General features: G+C 36.7%; 1 pseudogene; it reads right to left on the reverse strand.

The window, feature by feature from the left end:
• Positions 1–8,952: 8,952 nt before the first annotated feature.
• On the reverse strand, positions 8,953–9,453 carry LOC118636358 (annotated as a pseudogene).
• Positions 9,454–10,350: the final 897 nt, after the last annotated feature.

Here is a 10,350-nt window from a genome sequence, read left to right on the forward strand (position 1 = left end):
AAATGTAAGGCCTGAAATCATAATACTGCTATAAGAAAACACAGGTAGTAAAAATGCCTGATTTTTCTGATTAAAAAATGGGCAGAATACCTGAATAAATATTTCTGTAAAGTAGACACCCAGATAGACAACAGACTTATGAAAAGATGCTCAAAATCACTAATAATCAGGAAAATGCAAATCAAAAGCACAGTGAGATATCTCACACCTGTCAGAATGGCTATCATCCCAAATATGGGGCTGGGAGGAGGAGGGCAAAGTGCGGGGGGGAGGGGGGGGAAGTGTGTCAGTGGAGACATCTGTATTAGTGTCAACATTAGAAATAAAGATAAGAAAAAATAAATTTAAAAAAATCAATAACCAGTGCTGGCCAGGATGTGTAGAAATGGGAGCACTTGTGTACTTCTGGAGGGAGTATAAAGTGATCTAACTAGTATGCGAAACAGTCTGGAGCTTTCTCAAAAAAATTAAAAATACAACTAACATACAATTCAACAATTTCTTTTTTGAGAATTTGTCCAAAGAGAGCAAAAATATGAATTAAAAAACATATGTGTACCTCTGTGTTCATTGCACATTATGTATGTGTCATTCCATAAATGAGTAGATAAATATATATATGTATGCATATATGTAATGGGATATTATTCAGCCATAAAAAGAAATCTTGCCATTTGCAACAAAATGGATGGACCTAGAGGCTATTATGCTAAGTGTAATAAGTCAGAGGAAGAACAATACTGTATGATTTCACTTACGTGTGGAATCTAAAAAATGAAACAAATGGACAAACAAAACAGAACAAAAACGGACTCACAGAAACAGAACAATCTGATGTTTGCCAGAGAAGGTGGGGGTGGGTGGAGGGGTGATATAAACAGCAAATTACAATTTATGTAAATTAAAATATAAAACATTAGCACATATTTTAGAAATAAAAGAATATGTAGCCAATATATGTAAACATATCAGAATTATATTTATCATCCTCAGTACTGAAATCGGAATGAAGGAGAATGCAACTGGGGAGATACACTCAAGGTGCTGTAAGTCTTTAATTTTTAAAATACAAAAGAAACAGAAAATAGTTAAGATTTATTTAAGCTGAGTGGTGATTATATGTTCTATTATTTCTACTTTTCTGTATGTTTGAAATATTTCATACTAAAAATGTATAAAAATAAAACAGGAGAGAGAAAATACATTGTACATAAAAGAGTACATATATTTTTGTTTTCTGGTGGGAATAATAGATAATAAATGTAAATTTTAGGTATGTATTTTCTCTTTGGAAACAAGAGGTTTATTTTGAGTACAGAAGAGACTTTAAATTAGTACATGCTATAAGAAGATGGCAAGTGTGAGACATTTTATATTTTCTTATAGTATCGTTGCTCTTTTCTGATGGATGTTTTATAATCTCTTTCTGATGAACTATGTTGGACAATTTAGCTGTCTTTAGCTGAATAGGACAAAAAGGATGGGAGTATATCCTTAAATAAATTTATATATAGTTTCAGATTAAACCTGGTTATGGCTCACTTTTGACCAAAATGGGTCCTACTGGAAAGAGAAGGAAGCTGAGGCCATGGGAAAAGGGACCTTTGTGTAAGTTCAACTTCTTATGCCTCCTCTTGTTATTGGTGGTCAAATGAAAAGGGTGTGGAGACCAGACACTTTGTATGCCTCTTTGTCATTCCTGAGCTCAGGGTCAAAATTTTTTCAGTTCCTGTAGGTTCAGCCCAGCTTTGTGGGTAGGTTGATCTCTCCATGGTATTGGATTAAGATTTTAGCTAAATCTAAAGAGTATTGATATTCTTGAAGTTTTCTTGGTACTGTGTGTGCATATGTAGTTTTTGAATATACTATGGCAATAGACAACTGGTTAAGAATTTGGGAAGGTGGGGTCTAATCAAACATCTCTTTTATTCTGAATTTTTATGAAGATGGACCATTATCCCTTTCTTCTTGGAACTCTCGCTCCTCTACTGCTCTTCTCAGGTTTTTCTGCACTCTACTAGTTTTGTTTCAGTCCCTCTGTCTGATTTCTCTAACCCTCTAAATATTTATGTCCTCTAAGGTTTTTAAACCCAGTTGTCTTCTCTCCCTGTAATTTTTCTGTGGATGGTCTTACCCTCCCATCCTTGACACCTAAGTGCTGTATCTCTAGTCGTATCTCCAGACCTGTATATCCAGCTGGATGTTGCACAAATTGTCCCAAACTGGTCCTTGTAAACCTGACCTCATCCTTCATTTGGTTTGCATTAATTTTGCTGATTATTGCAGTGAAGACCTGCCTGGGGTGGAGGGGAGGTAAAGTTAGGGGTGGTCACTGGGAGAAAAAGGGGAGATAGCTGTGATACTTTCAACAATAAAGATAAATGAAAGACAATAGACATGATGCTATCTACATAGTAAATCAAGCTCGTAACATAGGAATTATAGCTGCTTGAGTCCTCTCTCTTCTTTCCAGTATAAAATTATTCTCAGAGTCTTGCTTCTATTTATCAGAATCTTTTGTGGTCCTTATTTTTCCATACTTCTTCTTCCCTAGTTCTGATTCCTAGCCTCTTCTGCCATCTTCCTAATTGGTCTCCATGTCTCTATTGTCTTCCATTTCCAATCCATTCTCTACATTTCTGCCAGAGTAATCATTCTAAATATAACTCTCAGCATGTAATTCCCTGACTAAACATTTTTAGGGCCTCCTTAATGTCTACAAAATTAATTATATATTCCTTTTTTTTTTTTGGCATTAAAGACTTATAATTTGGCATTTGCCCACACTTGATTTCTGGCATTTAATATGCTCCTGCTTATTCATTATGTAATGTATGTGCTATCTCTACTACAAGAAATTCCTATTCTCTGAAACTTTAATAACTTTGGATATCCCTTGGCATTTTCTCACGCTATTTCATGTGCCTAGAATTTCCTTGTGATTCCACCCATACACCATCTGCCTTATGAAAACACTCATCCTTCAAGATTCTGTTCCAGTGTCACTTTTTCTATGACACTTACTTGCCTCTAATTATAATTAATTGCTTATACTATTTTTGGCTTTTAGAGTTGTTTTTTTTCTCTTTTATGTACTACTATACTTAGCCCAGCACCAATGAAACCAGTCTTATTTGAATAAGATGTTAATACACCTTATTTCTAATTTAATCTTTTAGCTAGAAAATGTCTCTTCAGATTTTTTGAAATGTACTGTTAGCACTCTAGCAGATATATACAAGATATTTTATAACACTTTTCTCATTTAATGAATTTGTGCTAAGAGAGTATGGGTAAGCAGACTCCGAAGTCTATTCTGAGAGTAGCTAAATGGCTTTAATTTTGTTAATTAAAACCACTGTCTGAATTTCAAGCTGATCTTTAAAACTCATCACTAAAATGTAGAAGTATATAAGCTATATAAAAACCAAATCTAAAATGAAGAACAAGACTGAGAACACTGATCTTAATTAATTAGACATGTCTAAACTAAATAAACCTTTTTTCACCATTAGTAAATATGAATTGTAGATCCAATTTCAAGCCATAACAGCACAAGGGATGTCACCATGATCTGGAGGTCAGATAGGAAGTGGAGAGAGAGTAACAAAAGGGAGTGCTTAAGAAAAAAGAACCTTAGATGAGAGCTCTGAGAAAAGATTCAGACACTCTTTTTGTTGTTGTTGAAAGCATTACAGATGTCCTTCTTTTTTCCCCAGTGACCCCCCCTTTCCATTCCCACCCGGCTCCTGCATTCCCCAGCCTCATGTCCCTGTCAATTGGTTGTGCATATAAATTCTCTGGTTTATCTCTTCCCTCCTCTCCCCCCCTATCCCTCTGAAGTTTGTCAGTCTGTTCCCTACTTTCATGATTCTGGATCTCTTTTGGTTGACAGCTTATTTTATTCATTATTGCACAAATTAGTGAGATCATGTGGTACCTGTTTTTCTCTGACTGGCTTATTTTGCTTAGCATAATACTCTCCAGGCCCCTCCATATATTCTCAAAGGATAAGAGATATCTTTTTGTTAAAGCTGCATAGTATTCTATTGTGTATATGTACTATGGCTTTTTGATCCATTCGTCTACTGATGGGCACTTGGGCTGTCTCTAGATCTTAGCTATTAAAAATAGTGCTGCTATGAACATAGGGGAGCATATATCCCTCTTGATTGGTATTTCAGGTTTCAGGTTTCTTAGGATATATTCTAAGAAGTGGGATCACTGGGTCAAATGGCAGTTCCATTTTTATTTTTTGAGGAAACACCACATTGTTTTCCATAGTGGCTGCACCAGTCCTCATTCTCACCAGCAGTGTGCTAGGGTACACTTTTCTCCATATCTTTGCCAGCATTTATTTGAGGATTTGTTGATGGCCGTCTTTCTAACAGGCATGAGGTGATATCTCACAGTCATTTTAATTTGCATCTCTCTGATGATTAGTGATGTTGAGTATTTCTTCATATGTCTCCTGGCCATTTTTATGTACTGTTTGGAGGAGTTTCTATTCAGGCACTCTGCCCGAAGAAATGAACACATGATGCAACATCAAACTAAAATGCTTCTGCACAGCAAAAAAACAAAAACAAAAAACAGCCATCAAAATGGAAAGGCAACCCATTATATGGGAGACCATGATTGCCAATGATGCATCAGATAAAGGGTTAAATTCCAAAATATATAGAGTACTCATATAACTCAACAAAACAAAGACAAAGAACCCAATTAAAAAATGGGAAGAGGAGCTGAATAGACACCATGGGACTACATCAAACTAAAAAGCTTCTGCACAGCAAAAGAAACAATCATCAAAATGGAAAGGCAACCCACTGTATGGGAGAACATCATTGCCAATGATGTATCAGATAAGGGGTTAATTTCCAATATATACAGAGTGCTCATACAACTCCACAAAAGGAAGACAAAGAACCCAATTAAAAAATGGGCAGAGGAGCTGAATAGACACCTCTCCAAACAGGACATACAAATGGCCAAGAGACATATGAAGAAATGCTCAACATCACTAATCATCAGAGAGATGCAAATTAAAACAACAATGAGGTATCACCTCACACCTGTCAGAATGGCCGCCATCAACAAATCATCAAACAACAAGTGTTGGCGAGGGTGTCGAGAAAAGGGGACTCTAATACACTGCTGGTGGGAATGCAGACTGGTGTAGCCGCTATGGAAAACAATATGGTGCTACCTCAAAAAATTAAAAATTGAACTTCCATTTGACCCAGTGATCCCACTGCTGGGAATATACCCTAGGAAGCCTAAAACACCAATCAGGAAGAATATATGTACCCCCATGTTCATAGCAGCACTATTTACAATAGCTAAGATCTGGAAACAGCCCAAGTGTCCACCAGTAGACAAATGGATCAAAAAGCTGTGGTACATATACACAATGGAATACTATGCAGCGGTAAGAAAGAAAGATCTCTTATCCTTTGAGACGACATGGAGGGACCTGGAAAGTATTATCCTAAGTGAAAGAAGCCAAGCAGAAAAAGACAAATACCACATGATCTCACTTATATACGGAATATAATGAACATAACAGTCTGAGGAATACAGTAGACCCAGACATATGGAAGTAGGGCACAGACTGACATCCCTCAGAAGAGGGGATGGGGGGTGGGGGGGTGGGAAGAGATAAACCACAGAACTTATATGCATGTATGCATGACCAATGGACATGGACAACTAAGCCGGGGACAGGGTGGAGGGGGGGGGGTGCCAATGGGGTAAAAAGGTAAAATATCTGTAACAAAAAAATAAATAAATAAATAAAAATTTCAAAAAAAAAATAATAATAAAATAAAATAAAATTAAAAAAAAAAAAAATGGGAAGAGGACCTAAATAGACACCTCTCCAAACAGGACATACAAATGGCTAAGAGACATATGAAGAAATGCTCAACATCACTAATCATCAGAGAGATGCAAATTAAAACAACTATGAGGTATCACTTCACACCTGTTAGAATGGCTGCCATCAAAAAATCATCAAACTACAAGTGTTGGCGAGGGTGTGGAGAAAAGGGGGATCTAGTACACTGCTGGTGGGAATGCAGACTGGTATAGCCATTATGGAAAACACTATGGCGTTACCTCAAAAAGTTAAAAATTGAACTGCCATTTGAGCAGTGATCCCTCTTCTAGGAATATACCCTAAGAAGCCTGAAACACCAATCAGAAAGAATATATGCACCCCCATGTTCATAGCAGCACTATTTACACTAGCTAAGATCTGGAAACAACCCAAGTGTCCATCAGTAGGTGAGTGGATAAAAAGCTATGGTACATGTACACAAGGGAATACTATGCAGCTATAAGAAAGAAAGATCTCTTATCCTTTGAAATGACATGGAGGCACCTGGAGAGTATTGTGCTAAGTGAAACAAGCCAGGCAGAGAAAGACAAATATCACATTATCTCACTTATTTGTGGAATATAATGAACTAAACAAACTGCAGAACAAGATTGACCCAGAGACATAGAGGTAGGGTAAAAACTGACAAACCTGAGAAGAGGGGGTGTTGGGGGGAGAGATAAACCACAGAACTTATATGCATGTACTCATAACCAATGGACATAGACAATGGGGGAAAAAGGAGAAACATCTATAACAAAAACAAATTAATATAAATAGTTTAAAAGAAAATTGATAATAAGGAGCACAATTCTCTGAGTTTATTATACTCTGGACACAGTACACATTTCTTCCCCTCTTCTGAATTAATTTCAAGGCAATGTGTAGTTTGCTTAATAAATCAAAATTCATTTAGAAGATGGAGGACCTCAGTAAGCATTTACATATTAAAGACCAGAACAGAAAGTGGACATTTTGAAACTAGGCCTTTATCAAAAGTTTAAGTCTATTTTTTATTAGAATTACCAGGATATTATTTGCAAATGGCAAAGTCAGGTCTTCAATTCCTCATCACTAACAACTCTTTATGGTTTCCATTCTTTTCTCAAACAGCAACTCCAATCCAAAGTCTTCTTGATCTGAACACACTAATCAGCTTTGTATGCACAGAATAATTCATCAACACCTTGTTTTAAATAGTTCAAAGAACATTATGAATAAAAGAAAAGAAAAAAATTGATCTGAGATACCCTCATTCTCAAAATAATGAGAAAAAAATATTGACTTCATTTAGTTTTCATGAAGCTAAAAAAAGGAGTCTAGACACTTCATTTATAAAGACTGCTAAGCTGACCCTCCTCAGGATACCAAGCTTCTCCAGTTATGGTAAAGGACTTGTTTTTACTGACCTCTTCTTTCCTTGCAACATAAGAGTATACATCCGCTTGTTCAAGTTTTGACAAGGTAACCCTGGTCCATTTAGCAACATGCTCTCCTCAACTAAAATAATTAAACTGCAGTTGCTGTGGGTGAGGAACAGAGGGTAGGGTTAAATGGTGACTGAAGACAATTATATACATCATTAAGATACCATGATATGCACTTAAAATGTGTCTGCTAATATATTATGTTTGAGGCTTGAAAATAATCAATCACAATATTAATTGAAACTGCATCAATTTTTTACAATTTTGGACACTTGAAAATGTAGCTTTTAGATATAACCCAAATTTAAATATGAATGGAAGTCCATTGAACATTAGATTATCAGTAAGTTAGAAGAAACAAATTTCATACACTTTATAGCTCGTAACCTACAAAAAAGAAGTGGAGTGTCGGTAAAAATTAAGTGAAATTATTTATAATTGTTTCCAGTTTCATCTTTCTCTTGGGAGAACCTAAAAACAGGTCTCTGGTAAGGCAACTTCTTCTTCTTTTTTTTTTATCCTCACCTGAGGACATTTTTTGCACTTATCTTCAGATAGAGTGGGAGGGAGAGAGGGAGGAAGAGAGAGAGAAACATCGACGTGAGACAGACACATTGAGATTGCCACCTACACAACCCCAACTGGGGAAGGGACAAACTTCAACTGAGGTACATGCCCTTAGTAGGAACCAAACCCAGGACTCTCTGGTCCATGGGCTGATGCTCTAACCACTGATCCAAACCTGCCAGGACTAGTAAGACAATGTCATACATATAAGAAATGGCATCTGACATCATATTGGTATATCTTTCCCTCAAAGGTAGACAGGTTGTAGGCATATTTCAGAGATTCATTTTCATGTATAATGGTTTTTGAAATATCCTCTGCACTGAACTATTGTAAAGGAAGTTTACAAACCACTTCTAGGAAAAAAGGCACTTCATTGTGAAAGGTAGATTTAATTGCATTAAAGTTGAGGAGACTAGGAGAGACTCAAAGTCTGTATTCGCCTTCGTATTTATGAATACAGAGCAGATGTCAGTTTATAGAATATAGCCTATACCATTATAAACCAACCAAACACCACATTAACTATATTCTCAGCAAAACAGTAATTTATAAATTTCTCCAAAAAACAATATAGTTCCAAGTTCAACAGTAAAAAGAAAAAAAAAAAAATCACCAGCAGTTGCTATGTTAAAGCTCAAGACATTGTTTTCTAGATAATTTCATGTCTACAGTTTGGTTTTCTGTTTCAGAGCATGAATTGCTTTCCAGATCAAAAACCTGGGGTGGTGGAGGTGTATGTGGGGAGAACCCAAGATGGAAAAATATTAGGGAGTAACAAGAAGTTCATTTCTCAGACAACCAAGTGAGGAGGTAGTTATTCTGAGAAATTCTCCAATAGAGAACATTGTACTGATGTGCTGAGAGTTGGGGAAGTAGCAAAAGCTTCATTGTGAGGCTGAAGATAGCAACAGGAACACTCATTTCTCCTCCATGGAAGTCAGGACCAGGGTGTCAGTGAAGCTTGACAGTGGCTTTTTTCTGATGCAAAAACTTTAAAAGTATCTTGTTACATCACCACACAAGGCAACCCATGCAACCTTGAGTCCCATCATCACTGCTATTGAGCTTTTTCTTTCAGTACTGACGTATTTCTCTTACCAGTGTATAAAAAGCATCTTCAACACCCTGTCTGGTCTTGGCTGAGGTTTCACTTAATGAAATCTTGTAACTCTTGGCCAGTTCCTGTGCTTGTTTTGTGTCAACTGTCCTTGTTGGCAAATCACACTTGTTTCCTACTAGCACCATAGGTACATCATCTGAGTCCCTCACTTGCTTAATCTGTTTCCTCTGGAATTTAATATCTGCAAATGACTTGCTACTTTTGATGACAAATACACAGAGGAAGCCTTTGCCTGTCCTCATGAATTGGTCTCTCATGGCACTGTACTCCTCTTGTCCAGTTGTATTCAGTATGTCCAACAGATAGATTTCACCATTTATACCCACCTGTTTTCTGTAAGAATTCTCTATGGTGGGATCATATTCATCTGCAAAGTGGTTGTGGATTAGCTAGATTGTCACTGTGCTTTTCCCAACACCACCTGCTCCAATCACCACCAGTGTGTACTCAGTCATTTCACACCAGCAAGACCTCAAGCTTCGATGCCTCTCCTGTGAGTGGATTTAGAATCAACACCAGGAAAAATGTTGGAGACCCTGGAACAGCCATGAACAGCCCCTACCAGGGAGCAGCACTACTTCTGGCCCCACCTGCTAAGTCCATTTCTTTATATATATATTTTTTTACTTTATTGATTTTTTTTAAAAAGAGAGGAAGGGAGAAGGAGAAGGATAGAAGCATCAATGAGAGAGAACATCCATTGGCCACCTCCTGAATGCCCCCCATTGGGGATCAGGGCTACAACCTTGGCATGTTCCCTGAACAAGAATCAAACCAGTGACCTTAGTTCATTGGTTGATGCTCAATCACTGAGCCACACCAGCTGGGCTACACATTTCTTTTTAATAATGTTCTTTGGAAATTTAAGAAGGTGAAAACAAGTAGCTATGGCTTTTGACCTCATTTTTGTATTCTACATCAGACAAAAAAATGTCTTAATAGGGATACCCTATATTGAAGAGTGACCAATTAACATAAACAGAGTCTTTCCTAAGGAGTGTTCTAAAATGAACAATATCAAATGGAAAAGATAACCCAGAAATAAATCCATACATAAATAGCATGATATTCTCTAGATCTATCCATGTTGTTGCAAATGGAAGTATTTCATCTTTTCTTATGTTTGAGTAGTATTCCATTGTATATATTACCATATTATTATCCAATCATCTATCAAAGAACATTTTGGTTGTTTCCATGTCTTGGCCACCATAAATAATGCTGCAATGAACATAGGGGTATATATATTGTTGCAAATAAATGTTTTCAAATGTTCTGGTAGACACACAGATCATTGATGCTGGGTCATATGGTAATTATATTATTAATGTTTTCAGGAACCTTCATACTGT

This window comes from Molossus molossus, unplaced genomic scaffold (genome assembly GCF_014108415.1).
Source record: "Molossus molossus isolate mMolMol1 unplaced genomic scaffold, mMolMol1.p scaffold_m16_p_2, whole genome shotgun sequence".
NCBI classification, from domain to species: Eukaryota; Metazoa; Chordata; class Mammalia; order Chiroptera; family Molossidae; genus Molossus; species Molossus molossus.